Source organism: Hyla sarda, unplaced genomic scaffold, assembly GCF_029499605.1.
Source record: "Hyla sarda isolate aHylSar1 unplaced genomic scaffold, aHylSar1.hap1 scaffold_403, whole genome shotgun sequence".
NCBI classification, from domain to species: domain Eukaryota; kingdom Metazoa; phylum Chordata; class Amphibia; order Anura; family Hylidae; genus Hyla; species Hyla sarda.
In genome coordinates, this window is record NW_026610420.1 from 241741 (window position 1) to 261656 (window position 19916).

The window sequence follows — 19916 nt, forward strand, 5'->3', positions numbered from 1 at the left end:
GGACCCCCATGACCAAATATTTTATCCCCTATCCTTTGGAAGGGGATAAGATGTTTTCTGACGGAGTACCCTTTTAACTAAAGTTCTGTTTTTCTATTACAGGGACGACCATTATCCCAGGATGACATGGAGGCCCCAGATGCCTGACATAAGGTACGACTCCCTACATGCCCCATACTACAAATAGCCCCTCGCCCCATTAATGGTGCCCCTTTTTATGCCAAAGAGGTGGGGGAAAAAACTAATTCCCTTTCCCTGTTCACTAGACAAAGTCTGACCAATCACAAAAGAAGAATCCTGATTGTATGAATATATTTTTTCATTGCTGTCACATGACCATATGCTAATCTACATGCAATGTAGCTACTGTTACACTCTATTAAACTAAACCGATGCACTTCGATATTAAATTAGCACTCTGCCCCAGACATCTTATCCCCTCTTCAAAGGATAGGGGATAAGATGTCTGATCATGAGAGGGTCTGGCCACTGGGACCCCCCTGCGATCTCCAGCCCACTACCCCAGCATTGGGAACATATATTACCTGAATTTGTACTGAATTTGTACTACTGTTGATATAATATATATTTTGCTTGCAGAGCATTGCCTAGACTTGGTGCAGTTATATCCTGGACTGTATTTACTGACAGCAAATATCTTAAAAATTTGGAATTGAATGATATTAGAAAGTTATTGAACTTTATTAAGTGATTAAAGGGAATCTTTCCGAGCCCCTAACCCCTATAATTCCTCCCCAGTACCTTGGACATGTATAGCAAAGCGTCCAGATGGTGTGCGCTACATTTACAAGGTGCTGGGTCTGGCTTATAGGGGTAAGTGGGCCAGACAGGTTCCCTATAAGCTTCCTCAGGAGTCTCAGTGCTGATGCTATACAGTTGTATTTGTGGTTCAATGTTCTTGGAAACCCTTCATTGAAAATCATAATAACATCTGGCCTTTATATAGTTATATGTTAGATAATGTATGTTCTATATATTATAGGGAGGAGACATCAGAAGAGCTTGAGGATTATAAAAAGAAGAATAAAAGTCTTAGAAAGAGGGCAGTGTCAATGTAAGTAGAGAGATCGAGTATTGTAACACTACAGATCACACAATGGTGTAGATGCCTCATTACATATGTATACTTTCAGTAGTGATCTCACATATAAATATAGTGCAGGGGCCTTGCTGGGGGGGGGTTAAGGAGGATGTAGCCCCGGGTCTGGTGCTTGTAGCCACAGCTGCTTAAACGCAACGGTGGCTTCTGGGGAGTTACGTGCTGTGCGTGGGCACGCCAAATGTCACCAGACTTACCATCTCAAGGTAAAGGTATGCAAAGGAGATGTGTGTGTGTGTATGATAAATAAATAGATAGATAGATGCTAGATGTGTGTATGTACGATAGAATATTGTATGATAGATGTGTGTATGTATGATAGATGTTTGCATGTTTGTGTGATGTATGTATGTATGTATGATAGATGTAAGTATGATAGATGTGTGTATGTATGATAGATGTGTGCATGTATGATGTATGTATGATAGATGTATGAATGTATGTATGTATGTATATAATAGATGTGTATGATAAATGAGGGGTCTGGAGGAGGAGGCGGACAGAGGGATCTTGAGGAGGAGGAGGACAGAGGGGTCTGGAGGAGGCAGACAGAAGGGTCTGGAGAAGGAGACGAGGTCTAGAGGAGGAGGCAGACAGATGAATCTGGAGGAGGAGGAGGACATAGGAGTCTGGAGTGGAGGCGGACAGAGGAATTTAGAGAAGGAGGCAGATAGAGGGGTCTGGAGGAGGAGGTGGATAAAGGGGTTTGGAAAAAGAGACAGACAGAGGGTTCTAGAGGAGGAGGTGGACAGAGAGGTCTCGAGCAGGATGCGGACAGAAGGGTCTGGAGGAGGAGGCAGACAGAGGAGTCTGGAATTGGACAGAGGGGTCTGAAGGAGGAAGCAGACAGAGGGGCCTGGAGGATGGGGTGGACAGAGGGGTCTGGAGGAGGAAGTGGGCAGAGGAGTCTGGAGGAGAAGGTGGACAGATGGGTCTGGAGATGGAAGTGGACAGAGGGGTGTGGAGGAGAAGGGCAGAGAGCTCTGGAGGAGAAGGGCTGAGGGGTCTGGAGGAGGACTGTGCAGAGGTGGGATTCAGCCGAACTGAGAAGAAATAGTGTGTGGCAGTATTACTATTATTATTATAGATACAGTGTGTGGCAGTATTATTATTATAGATACAGTGTGGCAGGGGGTACAGTTTTTGACAGTGTTATATTCCGATGGAACAGTGTATAGCAGGGTTATATTAAGAGGGCATGATGTCTGGCAGGGTTTATTCAGGCGACTTAGTTTCTGGATATGGGCTGTGGTGGTAATGATGGGGGTTTTCAGTTTGTTGGTCTAGGATGTCCTCCTAAACTCAGGTGACAGACTGATAACATTATTGCTCTTAGACGTATAAAATTTTAAATAACCCCTTTTGCTCAGGATAGGGGATACCCACCAATCACCAGAATAGACGTGTAATGTCCCCATAAATTAAGAGAGTAAAATAATGCAATCTCTATTAGAACTGCTTCAGAAACCATACATGAAGTGTTGGTTTCGTATGTGCAGCGTGTTGTGTACAGTAGTGGGAGAATATTAAAGAAGGAGGCTGGGTGTGGTTAGGGGGTGTGTATGAGGGTGTGGTGGGGGCATGTCTGTGGGTGTGGTAAGGGCATTGCTGGGCTATGGTCTCTAGCCCCGGGCCTTTTGGAGACCTAGCAATGCTGATGAAGTGCATACAATAGTTGCCCACAACAAGCATTCAGATACATTCTTTACATTACTTTTGGCTATAAATTTGATGGCCTGTTCTTAGGACAGACAAGAAATTTTTGGTTAGTTGGGGCCCATTCACCAGGACAAGCTGCAGTACAAGGGACAGCCATTCCTATGGATTGTGATATCTAGATAAACCAGTGGTTCTCAACCTGGGGTTCAAGTACTTAGCAGTTCTCCAGGGGGTACTTGAAAAAAAAAAATCAGTAATGGCAGCCACAGCCACTGGTTACTGCTCTGGACTGCTTTGAAACAAAATGGTAGGCTGACATCACCGCACAGAGAAGCGAAGCAGGAGGACAGCAAGGGGAAGTGCGGGCACTGGGCTGCTGTGGGCAATAACTACCATCAGCTTTGTTGCTCCACTGCCCCTGCACACAGGGGTCCTACTACTATGAGCCATAGCAATAGGTCCCCAGACCAGTGGTGCAATGGAGCACCAAAGCGGGACAGTATGGCGGCCTACAACTATATATGGGGGCAGTTTGGGGGCCTACAGCTATTTTTGGGGGCACAGAGGGGGCCTAACAACTTTATGGGGACATAAAGCAGGTACTATTACCGTGTGTGACAATAAACATGGGGAGTTTGTAAATAGGCGGGTATTGTACCGCAGAAAGGAGCCTAAAATGTTTATTTGGCTGGTTCAGTGGAGAAGTCTTGTATGGGAGAAATCTTAATGGCGGTCTAGGCCAGATAGCGAAGAAAAGAAAAGTAAACAACTCCGGTTAGAGAAGACTTCACCTGTAAATTGGGGAACTGGGGGGATAGGGAAAGGAACAGGGGACCTGTTATAGAGGATAGTGAAGCATATGAATTATACTATAATCATTACAAAATGTCTCTAATATGAGGGTACAATTCATTGGGAATGGGCTGTCAAGGGGAACTCAGGCAAGAGAACCACTGAGATTAACTATAAGTGTGCCAGAGATTCCTGTTCTACCTCATATTTCATGAGGCTTCTACAGAGTTTTAAATATAGTTTTCAAATTTGTATCCCTGGAAATGTTCATTTATGTCAACTTATTTCTTTTTTCTCTCTTTTTTTTTATTAGACTTAGATGTATTTTTTGCTGCATCTGCTGCAACAAAGAAAACTGAGCAGTGAGTATAAGATCAATTTGGATATATTCTGATAAAAAAAAAGATGATCTAACTAACCTTTAGTCTTTCTATATGTCCAGCATGTTATAGAGACAGGTCAGAAGATTAGATAGGGTCTGGCTGCTGAGACTCCCACCAATTTCTAGAATAAAGGGGCATTAACACTGGGCTGAGTGCGGCACCCCTCCATTTTGCTTGGCTCTCATCAGAAAGCTGATCTCTCAGTATATGGACACAGTCAGTTCTCATAGTGTTTCACTCAGCCTGTACATCACTTACTCAGCTTTCTGGTCAAAGTCAAGAAGAAACAAAGGGGTGAGGACTAAGCCGTTTGTTTATGCCCCTTCTAGCAATTAGTGGGGGTCCCAGCACCCGATCCCATCCCATCTAAACTTCAAGCATGTCTATGACTTGTCAGAAGTTTGCTGAACATTTAGATACACTTTGTATACTTTATGTACTAAATATATCAGAATCAGAGCTGTATTTGTCATTAGATACCCATGAACCTCTGCCTAGGGCAGTAGTGTTGAGGGGGGCACGTGTATAAAACATACATTTTTACTGCATGTTTGTCACAGATCTATATATAAAAAAGAAATCTAACGCTTATGGAATCACCTTAATGGGGTGTATTTAGTCGGCGTGGCCAGGGCAGCACGATCTATAAATACGGCCTTGATCTGCAGCTCTACACATTTCAGTAATGTATAACTAACATGCATGTTTACAGAGGTAGCGGATGCCAGCTACAGTATGGTGGCGGAACATAAAGATAAAACAGTGCGCCACTGACTGTGTGGTGACATTGAATCCATTGTATGACATTGTGTAGTACACCATGGATACAGTAGAGAACTTCAAATGATGGTGGTGGCTATATCTGTGGGTTCTGGAATACTTCTCAATGTGAATACCCAGAATTTTCTACATCGCCAGACAAATAGTAATTCTTCATCAACAGAAATTTTTAGGAAATGCACTTTTCCAAACAGTCATTATAACCCTCTTAGTGTCCTACACAGTAAAAAGGGAAGATAAGTGTGTTGGGAAAGAGTAGGTTTGTCCTCCCCCTATTAGTTGGGTCGCTTCAGTAGGGATACAGGCCCCTTCATGTAGTTTCCCCCTTTATGCAGGTGCCCTGAGTAGGTAGGTACCCCTGTAGATAGGTGTCTCCTGTAGGTAGCTCCCCCTTTAGATTGTTTCTCCTTTTAGGAAATAACAGCTTCCTATAAAATTGTTTACACCCTGTAGGCAGTAGTCCCATGTACATGGTAGCAGCCCTTTTTAGGAAGTTTTAGTGCAGCAGCCCCCTTTAGTGCAGCAGCCCCCTTTAGTGTAGCAGCCTCCTTTAGTGCAGCCACTAATGTTAAAAAGACAAACAAAACTATACTCCCCTGGCTCCTCAGCAGGGCCTTTCTTCTTGCCTTCTCCTCCGTTCTGTGCTTCGGCACATGATGATAACTTCACTCCTGCACTGGAGCATAGAGCATAGAGGATGGACACTCGGGCCTCTTGTTGGCTGCCTGCATATCGCAGACAGCCTCAAGAGTGATTGACAGGGCAAGAAGCCAATAGCTCTTAGCTCTGTCAATCAGCTGAGCCCTGCATTTAACTATAGGTGGATCTGATAGACGCGCTTATAGTTAAATTTGTTCTGGACTGGGTGGGCCTGTGGGTGGCCCGGCCCAATGGGCAAAATCCAGTGCACAGAATGGCAAGTTTGGGCCTGATAATAAAGGTAAAATGGTAACATACAAAATGGAGGATCAGATGAAAAATAATGCTAATTACATATCCAAATACAAATGTGAAGTGGGAATCAACATTACCTGCAGTAGATATGCTTTTGTAATAAAAACATCAGGAACTGTCCAAAGCAGGATAGGTTTGCTATGGGGATTTGTTCATGCTCTGGACACTTCCTGACATGGACAGAGGTTTCAGCAGAGAGCACTGTGATCAGACAGAAAATAAATTCAAAAAAATTCCTCTGGGGAATACAGCAGCTGATAAGTACTGGAATGATTAAGATTTTTGACCTGTTGGGGACAAAAGGTGTATGGGTATTGATCAGCGTTTTCGGTGGTCTGCTGCTCCAGCCTGCATTTTCCTGGGCTTTCATTCTTAATATCCAACGAGCTTCTAATTTTCTGAGCTTTTTTTCATTGTCTTGAACATCCTGCAAGTTTAGTCTCTGCACTCCCATAAAAGATAATACTTTACTGTCATTAATATATTCACACCACAAGTAACATTCAGTAATATGTTTCAACCTCTTAAGGACGCAGGGCTTACCTGTACGCCCTGCGACCGCTCCCCTTCTATGATTTGGGCTCAGGAGCTGTCCTTGTGTCATAGCAGGCCGATATTGGAAGAGGTAAAAAGAGAAAACAGGGGGCGCTCCCTTGTAGTGTATATCAACTTGGTGTGAACCCTCCACCACACCTAATTGATATACTAACCTGTTGGGTAAAGGCACTATGATCCACGGCTTCTGGGAGTCGTGGTTTACAGAGATATGTTTGGGTGTAGACAAGGTGAGTATAGGTGTGGCTGCTGCACTCGGACCGGTCCTGGACTCCCGTGAGGAGACCAACAAGGATATGCAAATAACAAGAAGAAAATACAGTCTTGGAGGTGCTGATCAAGGATTTGTCAAAAAAAAAACAAGTACTCAGGCTAGCACAGGACAATAGATAATTTATTTATGTCAATACAGACGACGTGTTTCGGCACACAAACAGTGCCTTCCTCAGGTCCAATTATACAATGATATAGAAACAAATATAAAACTATTCCCATTGCAGATAGAGAATACGGAGTATTCTCTATCAGCAATTTGAATAGTTTTATATTTGTTTCTATAGCATTGTATAATTGGACCTGAGGAACGCAATGTTTGTGTGCCGAAATGCGTTGTCCGTATTGTCAAAAATAAATAATCTATTGTCCTGTGCTGGCCTGAGTCCTTGGTTTTGTGACAACTTCTTGAGCAGCACCTCCAAGACCATATTTTTATTTGCGTGTCATAGCAGGGTGGTCCTGGCAGCTATCAGCTGGTGGGACCCATGTCTAATGCCTGACATCACCGATCACAATGATGTTCGGCATTAACCCCTTAGACGCTGCAATTAAAGTTGATTGCAGTGAGTAGAAAAATATATATATAATTCCCGGCAACTTAGCAGAAAAGTTCAAAAGAATATACAAAAAAATTGTGCAAAAAGTATTTCAATTTAATATTTAATATTATACATAATTAATACAATCATCGAGTGTAAATTAATCATGCGTGCAATGCAACAGTTACAAGAACAAAAATACTATTGTACTATTTTATTCATATGTGAAACTGAAAAGATGTAAATTAAATGAAGAAACCTGGAAGTATCCTCTACCCTAATTATCACCAATGTTAACCCCTTAAGGCCATTTTTTATTTTTGCACTTTAGTTTTTACTTCCACACCTTCTAAAAATCATAACTTTTTATTTTTCACCTACAGAGCTATATGAAGGCTTGTTTTTTTGCACCACCAATTTTACTTTGTAATACAATCAATCATTTCCCCACAAAACCAACGGCAAAACCAGAAAAATATATTTGTGGGGCAAAAATGAAAAAAGAAAAAGAAAAGAAAAAACACGCCATTTTGTAAATTTTTTGGGCTTCTACAAAGTGCAATTTTCTGTAAAAATTACACCTTATATTTATTCTGTAGGTCCATAAGGTTAAAACAGATTCCTTATTTATTTAGGTTGTATTTTATTTGAAAATTTATGTTCAAAATTTTCATCTTCTGACCCCTATAACTTTTTTATTTCTCCGCATCTGAGGGCTCATTTTTTTGTGCTGTAATCTGAAGTTACATGCAATCTTCCTATTGCATACACTGTTTATTCAATGCTATGCCATAGCATAGCATTGATCAGTGTTATCGGTGCTCTGCTGCTCCAGCCTGCAGACCGTGACTGCAGGGTCCTTCCGCCATCCTCTAAGCTGATCGGGACACCACAGTTTTACCGCAGTGGTCCCAATCAGCTCAGCTCAGCTGAGCTGCCAGGAAAGTTTTTCTTTTTTTTTTAAATGCCGGACATCACTGCGATCGGTGATGTCCAGTATTAGCCACGGGTCCTGATGGCTATCAGCTCCTGACTCCGCGTTATAGAAGGTGAGCGGGATGAGGGCGTACAGGTACACCCTTCATCCTTAAGGGGTCAATTCAAAATAAATATATATATATATATATATTTCCCCATACACAACCGATACCCACATTCATATTTTTTTATACACCACTCACGTGCCCAAAAATAATTGCAGTATATATATATATATATATATATATATATATATATATGCCACCATAGCAGAAAAAGGAAACATATCTATTATAAATCATGATTTGTTAATCTGTCATAATATATTATCATTGATCCTCTGTCTTTTTCTTTAGGTCCATTTCATTATGCTGAGGACAACTCACCGTGAATTGGGAATGGTCATCTGGACTCACCTCAGCAGAAATTCGGATAGCTCTAGAAAAATCAAGAAAAAAAGTAAAGGGGGAAAAAAAAAATCTAAAAAAAAATAAAAAAAACATAAAAAAAATAAAAAAAAATAAAAAAAATAAAACACACAAAAAAATAAAAATAAAAACAAAACAATGAAAAAAAAATAAAAAATAAAACAAAATAAAAACATATTTAACCCCCTATAAGAATGATGTGCAGACTTTCATTTAAACTGTCTGGAGCAATTGTATCCAATTTGTTTCCTTCTAAAATAAATATTTATTTGTTTAAACCAAATTGCCCCTTCAGGATAATAATGTGCAGTGGATGAGATGAAGCGGCATTGACTGAAGTCTTTTTTCAATGTATGTCAGTGTTGACATCAACAAATATTTGTAAATCTAAGAACTCAATTTCTTTGTAACTAAACATGCTGATAAGTCTATCATTCATATCATTATCCTGCAGTGAGGATAGAAAGTGTATTAACCCCTTAAGGACCATGCCCATTTTCACCTTAAGGACCAGACCAATTTTATTTTTATATTTTCGTTTTTTTCCTCCTCGCTTTCTAAAATCCATAACTCTTTTATATTTCCATCTACAGACCCATATAAGGGCTTGTTTTTTGCGTGACCAATTGTACTTTGTAATGAAACCTCTCATTTTACCATAAAATGTATGGCGAACCCAAAAAATATTTTTTTAGGGAGGAAATTTAAATGAAAACTACAATTTTGGAGGCTTTCGTTTTCACACTGTACAATTTACGGTAAAAATTATATGTGTTCTTTATTTTGTGGGTCAATATGAATAAAATGATACCCATGGCTAGATACTTTTAGATTTTTTTTAAGCGGTACAAAAACTTTTTGTACAAAATCAGTAATCTAAAATCGCCCTATTTTGACCACCTCTAACTTTTTCATTTTTCCGTATATAGGGCGGTATGAGGGCTCATTTTTTGTCCCATCATCTGTACTTTTTATCGATACCACATTTGCATTTATGAAACTTTTATATCATTTTTTATTATAATTTTTTGAATAAAATGTGACAAAAAAGCATCATTTTTGGATATTTTTTTTATTTTTTACGTTTACACCGTTCACCGTAGGGGATCATTAACATTATATTTTGATAGTTCGGACATTTACCCACGTGGAAATACCAAATATGTTTATTAAAAAAACGTTTACGCTTTTTGGGGGTAAAATGGGAAAAATGGACAATTTTCATTTTTATTGGGGGGAGGGGATTTTTCACATTTTCTTTACTTTTTATTTTTACATTTTTCTACTTGTTTTTTTCACAATTTGAATGTCCCCATAGGGGACTATCTATAGCAATCATTTGATTGCTAATACTGTTCAGTGCTATGCATACGACATAGCACTGATCAGTATTATCGGCTATTTCCTGCTCTGGCCTGCTCGATCTCAGACCAGAGCAGAAGATGCCGGGAGACGGACGGAGGCAGGTGAGGGGACCTCCGTCCACCATTACAGATGTTTGGATCACGGCAGTAGCGCTGTGACTGTGACCCAGATACCTCTTTAATAAAAACTTATGATTAGATAAATGGTTCTTTGGTCATTTAAAAAATAAATCATAATCATCTGTTGGTGAGAATGTTAGACCCTTTTCCATTACTGTCATCTGATCCTCTGTAAACAGTTGATCAGAGAGGTTATGTACTTCAGGTTCTCTTGGCCCTTCTGATGTAAACCCGGGTCTTTGAACCTCTGGTCGCCTGCTTTGATGGTTGGCCCTTAGCGGTGGTTCCTCTGCTCTCACCTTGTACAAACGTCTGCCTAATAAATCCCCTCCCTGGGAGCTGTGTATAGAAGGATATCCATCTCCACCTTGTTGCACCAGCTGTATACACTGGGGTTAACATTGTCAGATAGATTTTATATATATCTATCTATATATATCTATATATATCTATATATCAACTTTTCAACTTTTCAACTTTCTTACTCTGGATTTCACCCTTCCATTTAGGGAAATCACATCTAGATCACTTTTAAATTTTTTCAAACACTAGGGGGGAGATTTATCAAAACCTGTCCAGAGGAAAAGTTGCCCATAGCAACCAATCCGCTTGCTTCTTTCATTCTTAACCTCTACAACAGTCAAGGTCTCTGCAACATGAAATAAGCAATCGGATTGGTTGCTATGGGCAACTGGGCAAGTTTTCCTTTGCACAGGTTTTGATAAATCTCCCCCTAGGAGTTGAGGTCTTTTTTTTTTATCTTTTTCTTCAAGGAATCAATCTGACCCTCTAATTTCTATGGTCTTTCCATCATTACCAATCAACAGTTCAATACATGTTTTCAAACATTTACTACAGGTTTCCTTCCATCTTGTTAAATAGCAGCAAAGTAAAAATGGCATGCATGTCACACATCGGCCCTATGAACACATTTTTTGTGAATATTAATGGCTTTGTCAAGCACCAATTATGTCTTCCTAAATGCAGGTTAGCTGCAAGGAAATAATGGCATGCATTTGACACAGATTTTCCCTGAGAAGACATATTTGTGAATATTATTGGTTTCATCAAACACCTGTTACATCGCTAATGTACTCTAATGTAGTGTCTCTACTTATTTATGCGATAGCAGCAAAGTTAAAAGAGCATGCATTTCACATGGATTTGTCCTGTGAACACATTCTTCTTGATTATTATTGGTTTCATCAAACACCTATTGCATCTTACTAGTTGTGAGATAGCAGCAAAGTAAAAAGGGCATCCATGTGACACAGATTTGCCCTGTGAAGACTAAGGGTTGTTTCACACCACGTTTTGTACTTACCATTACCGTATACGGCTGGGAGGAGGGGGGCGGGGCTTAATCATGGCGCCCACACTCAGCCGTGTAGGGGAACTGTATTTAATGCATGTCTATGAGCCGACCGGAGTGAACCGCAGCCTCCGGTCGGCTGCGTTTTCGGCTGTATGCGGTTTCCTGACCGCAGGCAAAAACGTGGTCGACCGATTAAGCCCCGCCCCCCTCCTCCCAGCCGTATACGGGAACCGTAAGTACAAAACGTGGTGTGAAACCACCCTAACTTAGTACCTAGCCATTTCAAGTTCTCACTGCTTGCCAAAGGCTATTTGGTTTCTGCAGATGATCCAGCTTTTCTGGACTACATGAGTATTACGATGGGGGCAGAGAATTCTGACAATATGACAGTGACCTGTCAGTGGATTCCTCCATTTCTACTGTTTCCTCATCTCTGTCTTTGCCTCTCCCTCCTACTGCTACACAGAAGGATAGCACTAGCCACGAGGAGGAATTGTTTGAGGAGAGTCAAGCTTTGGAGTGTGTTGCCGAGGTGCGGGGGAGGAATAATTGGCTGAGCGTAGCACAAATGGGACTGGTGGTGGTAGGCATGGTGGTTATGCTGGAGGGAAGCAGAGAGCCCAAGAAGTTCATGAAGAGAGGAGTGTTATGGATGATAAAAAGTTTGATGTTGAGGATAATGTCATGTTACATAGTTACATAGTTAGTACGGTTGAAAAAAGACATACGTCCATCAAGTTCAACCAGGAAATTGAAGGGTAGGGGTGTGGCGCGGCGCGATATTGGGGAAGGGATGGGATTTTATATTTCTTCATAAGCATTAATGTTATTTTGTTCCAGGAAAGTATCTAACCCTGTTTTAAAGCTGTTACTTTTTCCTGCTGTGACCAGTTCCTGAGGTAGACTGTTACATAAGTTCACAGTTCTTATGGTAAAGAAGGCGTGTCGCCCCTTGAGACTAAACCTTTTCTTCTCCAGACGGAGGGAGGGCCCCCTCGTCCTTTGGGGGGGGGGGGGTTTGACCTGGAACAGGACGTGGGAACCAGTTGAGAAGGAGCTGACCTGTTCAAAGCAGAAGAGTAGTGGCAGTGGCAGAAAAGAAGAGCATAGCCGAGGTAGGGGACGAAAACCTGTGAAACGTAACAGGCATAGGACTGCTGGTCTGATGAGCTCAGGTGATGGTGATGCCTCTACAAGTTCAGGTTCTATACAAAAAAAACTTCCAGGTGAGGGGCACAGTCAGGTGGTACAGTCCCTGTCAGGTATTCTGCTGTGAGGAATTTCTTTTCTACCTTACCTGATGCAGAGAACTTGGCACAATATTGTCTCTGCAAACAGAAAGTAAGCCATGGCTAGATACTACATCTCTATGTAGACATATGGAGTGTCACTACAGCCGCTAACGGTACGTGAGACGATCGAGATGCCCCACAACATCAGGAAAACACTGCTGCTGCTACTGATAATCTTTTAGATCCCTGCCAACTGTATAACAGCCAGGCCTCGACCACAGGCAGCCCATTTTCGGGATTTGCCTCCAAAGTCCATGTCCTCCAAATAAGAGTATTGTCCGTTCACCCTGTTGTAGTGTGTCTCAATTCACACCTGGAAAAACTGTTGGTGGCGCAGGTGGTCACGTATCATCTTGTTGACTCCTCAGCCTTCAGGCAACTAATGGGGTGTGCCCAGTAGTGATGACCGGCATTGCACATATTCGAATTTGCAATATTTTGTGAATATATAGACGAATATTCGTCTTATATTCGCAAATATGGCGTATTCGTTATATTCGCATATGCGAATATTTGCGTATTCGCGTAATTGAGGAAGAAAACAGTGAGGGGGTGGGCAAATTTACTATTGGTTGCTAGGGATGTTGTTGATAACCTCTGACAAGTGTATTTACATCATTATAATTGGCCCACAAGTGAAAAGAAGGAATGTGCGAATATTCACATATGGGAATATGCGCATATGTGGAAAAAAGTGAATATTTTCGCGAATTTGGGATATTCGCGATAAAAATTAGAAGTGTGAATATTCACACCCAACACTAGTGCCCAGGTGGCACATACCTAGTTGCCATTATTTAGCAAAGAAAGCCTTGCCTGCTTTGCACAATCATGTGACAGAGAGGGTGGGCCACACCATTATTTCATCCTACATGAATAGAACTAGAATACCAACAAAGTTGAAAAAAGCCCAAAGGACAAAAAAAAAATACTAATGGTTAAGTAAATACAATACCATAATCAGCCTACATCCTACAAACAAGGGTTAGGGTCTTTCCCCAGGAAGGATTGTGTAGCTGATAAGATTTTAAATGTGATTTGTTTCTCTCCTTAAGTTGAAATGTACCATGAAGATCATATTTTTGATATGGTTCATGACATGATGTTAAGTATTGTATTACCTGTTCGGGTATGTTCATATGGAGGAATTGGAGAGGAATTTCCACGAGTAATTCTGCTCGCTTTTTCCTCACCATATCATTCAGCAGTGAAAACCCCATAGAGTTGTACAGAATTTCCCCAAGCAGAATTCTGACGAGGAAGTGTGTTCCGCTTGTAGAAAGAACATGTTCTTTCTTTCAGGCGGAATCAGCATCGTTCTCCCATAGAGATAAATGTTATTTTTTTTTTTCAGTCACAAGCATTTCCAAGCGGAATCTCTGCATGAAAAAAAGAGGAGTATTTATGAATAAAAAAAATACATATATCCTCTTCTCCTCCTCCACGTGAAACCTGCATTTCCGTGCAGAATCGCTGCTATTTCTGAGCGGAAAAAAACCTGTATTTTGGGGTGGAAATCTTCAGCGTGATTTCCGCCCCAATTCCTCAGTGTGAACATACCCTTAAGGTTTATTTTATTCCCAATAAAGAATTGCGTAGCTTATAAGATTTGAAATGTCATTTGTTGTTCTCCTTAAGTTTACCAGGAAGATTGCATCTTTCATAGAATTATTGTCCTCCTAGTTAGTATTCTATTACCTGTTAGGGTACATAATATCTAGTCTCAGTAAAGTATCATACAGCCTATTAAATTATTTGTTTTTTCCCTTTCTTCTCAAGAATAAATATATATGAGAGAAATAATATTCTTATGCATGTTTGTGTTTCCAAAGATATATTTTTTTCAATGAAGCATTGCATAGCCTACAAGAAACGTTTAAGAGTCAGAGCAGTAGGGTTAGGGTTAGGGTTAGAGTTTCCCCAGGAAGGATTGTGTAGCTGATGAGGTTTTAAGTATCATTTGGTCCTCTCGTTAAGTTGAAATGTACCAGGATGATAGTATCTTTGATATGTTTCGAGTCATCATGTTAAGTATTGTATTACCAGTTAGGGTTAAGGATTGTTTTTTCCCCAATGAAGAATCATGGATGTATTATACAGCCTATCAAATTATTAGTGTTTTTCCTATCTTCTCAAAAATCAATAAATATGAGAGAAAAAGTAGTCCTATGCTTGTTTTGGTTTCCAAATATATATTTTTTCAATGAAGCATTGCTTAGTCTACAAGATTTTGCATGTCTTTTGATGCCCTCGTTGAGAAAAGAGTGAGGGCAGTAGGGTTAGGATTTTTGGTTAGGGTTTGGGTTTTTCGGTCAGGGTTAGGGTTGTGAATAGAGATGAGCGAATCGAAGTTGAAGAACCCGAATTCGTTACAAATTTCATGAAAAATTTGATTCGCAATGAATACGAATATCACGCAAATCGCTTCATTAAACTCAATTTTACAGTGTTCCAGGCTATTGGGGACCTAAGATGGCGGATCCACATGTGAGTACATGGGGCAGGTGATTATGGGAGAGTGGGAATAAAGGTAGGCGGGCTGACCCTGAATCACATGTGAGATGCAGCCTATCAGTATTCACTGACCCCTGTGATGTCACAGCCCCTATATAATCGGCGGCCATGTTGCCTCTCTTCATTTAATCTATGCACTCAGATGGAGAGAACGGGACTGCGTGTGTGTGAATAACTCATACCACAGCATTACACTGCAACTGCTAGTCACATCAGCATTAGGGAAAGGCAGGAGTGCAGAGTGCTGTGCTGTTAAACTGAGAAGGATCATTGATTGCTAAACCTCCTATTCACGTTATTGAGCATTGCAGCAGAGAGGGGCTGTCAGCTGCCTCATACAGATCTCCAAGCTGCCTGAACTTTCTGAAGCATCTTATCTCCTCCTTGTTCAGCCCAATTGAGTTTATTTTCGTTTGCTCCACAAAACTATTGCTGCTCAGAATTGTGTGACAGAGTGCAATTTAGGGTTTAATCCCTGAATTTTTTTTTGTGATGCTGCACTGTTGGGTTCTGTTGCTGTTCAGAAATACGTGATTGTTCAGTGGACTGTAGTGCATTTGCACCATGTTGTACCTGTTAATCTGTCAAGGGACTGGCTACATACTGTGCAAGTCCAAACAATACTATTCACTGGCTGTTTTTTTTTTTTTTAAACAGTTTTTTCTGCGTATAGTTATGCATATATAACTGCCCTCATCAGTGCATACCGCATAGGTACATGCAAGTATTGTATCATTTAGTACCTCTTAAGCTGTCAAGGTGCTCCATACCGTCAAAGTCCAAACAATAGTATCCACCGGCTGGTGTTTTACAAAAATACAGAGTTTTTTCTGCTAATAGGCATATTACTGCCCTCATCAGTGCATACCGCATACGTACATCCAAGTATTGTACCATTTAGTACCCGTTAAGCTGTCAAGGTGCTCCAAACCGTCAAAGTCCAAACAATAGTATCCACCGGCTGGTGTTTTACAAAAATACAGAGTTTTTTCTGCTAATAGTTAGTAGTGATGCTCGCAAATATTCGCAATGCAAATTTTATTCGCGAATATCGCATATTCGCGAATTCGCGAATATTCGCGAATATAGCACTATATATTCGTAATTACGAATATTCATTTTTTTTTTAAATTATTATATTTTTTTTCACAGTACACATCACAGTGATCATCATTCTCTGTTTCCAGCTTGTGTGGTGCAAAGAAGGCTCTAATACTACTGTGTGCGCGAATTTTCGCATATGCGAAAATTAACATATGCTACTTTTCGCATATACGAATTTTCGTTTATACTAATTTTGTATATGCTAATTTTTGCATATGTTAATTTTCGCATTCGCGAATTTTCGCTTATGCGAAAATAAAGCGAGAATATTACGAATATTCGCGAATATATGACGAATATTCGTCCATATATTAGCAAATATTTGCGAATTCGAATATGGCCTATGCCGCTCAACACTAATAGTTAGGCATATTACTGCCCTCATCAGTGCATACCGCATAGGTACATCCAAGTATTGTACCATCTAGTACCTGTTAATCTGTCAAGGGCCTACATACTGTTCAAGGACAGCCATAAGTAATCACCTGCTGCTGTTCTAGACAAATACTCTTTAAATAGTAGTGTAGCGTATTGTAATACCCTCATAAACACACTAAGTATGTCAGGTAGAGAAGTGCAAGGACATGCACAGAGGAGTGGCAGAGGCCTAAATACTTCAGGCAGAGTTGGCAGCAGACTTGGGGCGAGTGGCAGCAGGAGTCACAGCGAGAGGCCTGAGCTCCCGTTATCAGCCAGCGGTCGTGTCTCCACCAGCAACCCATCTGCCGTTGTTGATTGGTTAACAAGCTCATCCACATAATCACAAGTGACATCTGACACCCCCAGTCAACAGTTGGTGGGTTCCTCAGACACAACCCTCAGTTGGCATGGCCCGGGAGCAGTCCTTGTCCTCCCATTGCCTTTGTTCTATGCTGTTCCCTTTCCTAAAGAAGTATCTTATGCTGTGGGTTCAGCTCCACTATTTACTGAGGACGATCCAATAGAGGACAGTCAGCAGCTACTGGACAGCCAAGAAGTGGAGGAGACATGCGCCGCTTGCTCCGCTAGGCGGCCAAGTAGTGATGCGGCGAGTGACGTGGGAGGCAGTGTTGCAAGTGTTCAGGGTCCTGAAGCAGACACTGTTGGGGAACCTGAGGAGGACATCAGTGACGTGCACACAACTGTTGATGATGATGAAGCCGATCACAATTGGGAGCCGGGTGCAGAAGGGGCTTCATAATCATCGGGAGAAGAGAGTTGCAGGTTTCCCTTGAGGCAGCAAGGCGGTATCACAGTTGGCAGCCAGCGTGGTGGCAGTAGTGGAAATTCAGGAGCCAAACGTGCCCGGGGAGACCACCTGCTTCGCGGCAGCCTACCTTTTCGGCAGGTAGTGGAACAGGGGTTCCTGGAGACGGCGCCAGTAGCAGTCAATTAGTGCGGACTGCTGGTGGAAAAATCAGCTACTCGGCGGTGTGGAAGTTTTTCATAAGGCATCCAGAGGAGGTTCACGTAGCCACATGCAAGATCTGTCAGCAGAAAGTGAAGCGTGGCTAGGGTCCCAATGTCGGCACCACGGCCCTGCGTCAACACATACTTCGCCTCCATAAAGTGGCCTGGGAGAACCGTGGCTCCAATGTAGTGGTCCAGACTGCTGCATCACCCAGTGGCCATCCGCTCCCTCCTTCATCCAGCCAAGGCTCCACCACCTCAGCCGAAGGGAGCTGTGTGTCAAACCCTCCTTCTGTCGCTCCTGCTTCTCCCGCTTTTAGTCAGCCATTTCGCCAACAATCCATCTTCAAAGCCATATCCAAGAGACAACAGTATGCGCCCACTCATCTAACGGCGCAGAAGTTGAATGTGCTCCTGTTCAAATTGCTGGTGTTGCAGTCCCTCCCTTTTCAAGTGGTGGACTCTGCCCCTTTCAGAGAATTGATGGGTTGTGCCGAGCCGAGGTGGAGAGTCCCAAGCCGTCATTTCTTTGTAAAGAAGTCAGTACCAGCCCTGCATAAGTTTTGTACAAGAGAAGGTGGGCCAGTCCTTGAGCCTGTCGGTGTGTTCAAAACTGCACGGCAGCGCCGACGTGTGGAGCTGTAACTACGGGCAGGGACAATACTTGTCTTTTACGTCTCACTGGGTAAATGTGGTTCCTGCACAGCCACAACAGCAACTTGGACAGGTCACACCGCTTCCTCCTCCACACTTTCGCTCACAGGCAGTTGGTCCTGTTACAGTGTGCGACGCTGCCTCCTCATGCTCCACCGTGTCCTCGGCCTCCACTGCATGTCCAAATCTCGGTGGCCTTTCATCGTACCATGTGTGTAGGGCACGGCGGTGTCAAGCTGTTCTTTACATGGTTTGCCTTGGCGAACGGAGTCACACAGGGGAGAAACTGCTAAAGTTTATTCGTAATGAAATCCAAGTATGGCTTACTCCACGAAATCTGGAAATGGGAACCATGGTGAGAGACAACGGGAAGAACATCGTGTCCGCGCTGCGACAAGGAAGTATGAAACATGCGCCCTGCATGGCACATGTGTTGAATCTGGTTATCAAGAACTTCCTCAAGTCTTCACCCCATTTGCAAAACATCCTGAAAATGGCAAGGAAACTGTGCATGCACTTCAGCCACTCGTACACCGCCAAGCACACCTTCCTTGAGTTGCAGCGTCAGAACGGTATCCCACAACATAGTCTTACTTGTGACGTTGCCACATGTTGGAATTCCACCCTCCATATGTTGGACAGACTATACGAACAAAGAAAAGCCATCACAGATTTCTTGATGATCCAAGCAGATAGGACTACTCCCCTGGGTAACTTCAATGTGAACCAGTGGCAGCTCATACGTGACACCTGCCTTTTGCTGAGGCCCTTTGAGGAAGCCACATTATTTGTGAGTCGCCTGGATTAAGCCATGAACGACGTAATTCCACTCCTACATTTCCTACAACAAATGATTGAAACCATGGCTGGTCACGGCAATGGAGATGTTGTGCCTACATCTCAAGGCTACATGAGCCCTGTGGGGGCTGAACTGAAGGAGGAGGATGATGAAGGGCAGAGCAGAGCACAGTTTAGGTTGTATGAGATGGCCGGTGTTTCTAGTCTTCGGACAGGAGAGGAGGATTAATACAGGTTCTAGCATTAAACTTGCATGATCACCCCTTGCCTCTATGGCATACAATCGGGGGCACACTAATTCCTGCATGGACACACGAGAACTCATAATACCATATACACAAAAAGAAAATCGAGTTCAAACAACTCCTTAATTAAAATCATGATTTTATTAGTACAATTTAAAAATCATGTGAACAGACGCCAATAATTGAAATTGGGATTAAGGTTAGATTCCAGTACAAAAAAATAGGGCTACTGCCAGCTGCAATGGGCTAACATATAATATGATGTAACAAGTAATTAATATAATATCTCAGTCTTTAAGAGAACTGCACTGCATATCAATTATTGCTACTAAAGTGCTCTATATACGGTATTTATAATATACACTGACCACAATTGTGGGTATAATAGAATATAAATTAGTGCAAACAAGTGCTAAAATAAATTGCAACTCGCATGTGCATATATATACAAAGATATAATATTGCGCAATGATAGTGTGATAATATAGTAGTAACACAAGCGCTTATCTATGGATCCATGCAGACTGCAAAGAGACACAGAGACTGGTAAGGTAAAGTGCATATAGTAAGCTTACCCATATTAAGCTGCAGAGCCCAGACCCCTACGATCGTTTCGGTTTCCCTTTATCAAGAGGTACTTGGAGGAGAGGAGGAGTA

The 19916-nt window shown here is 41.9% G+C and overlaps 1 long non-coding RNA gene across 1 annotated transcript; it reads left to right on the plus strand.

The window, feature by feature from the left end:
• Positions 1-876: 876 nt before the first annotated feature.
• On the plus strand, positions 877-8647 carry LOC130333353 (uncharacterized). The gene is made up of 3 exons (XR_008875568.1): positions 877-1075; positions 3885-3933; positions 8393-8647. It is a non-coding gene; the product is annotated as an uncharacterized LOC130333353 (long non-coding RNA).
• Positions 8648-19916: the final 11269 nt, after the last annotated feature.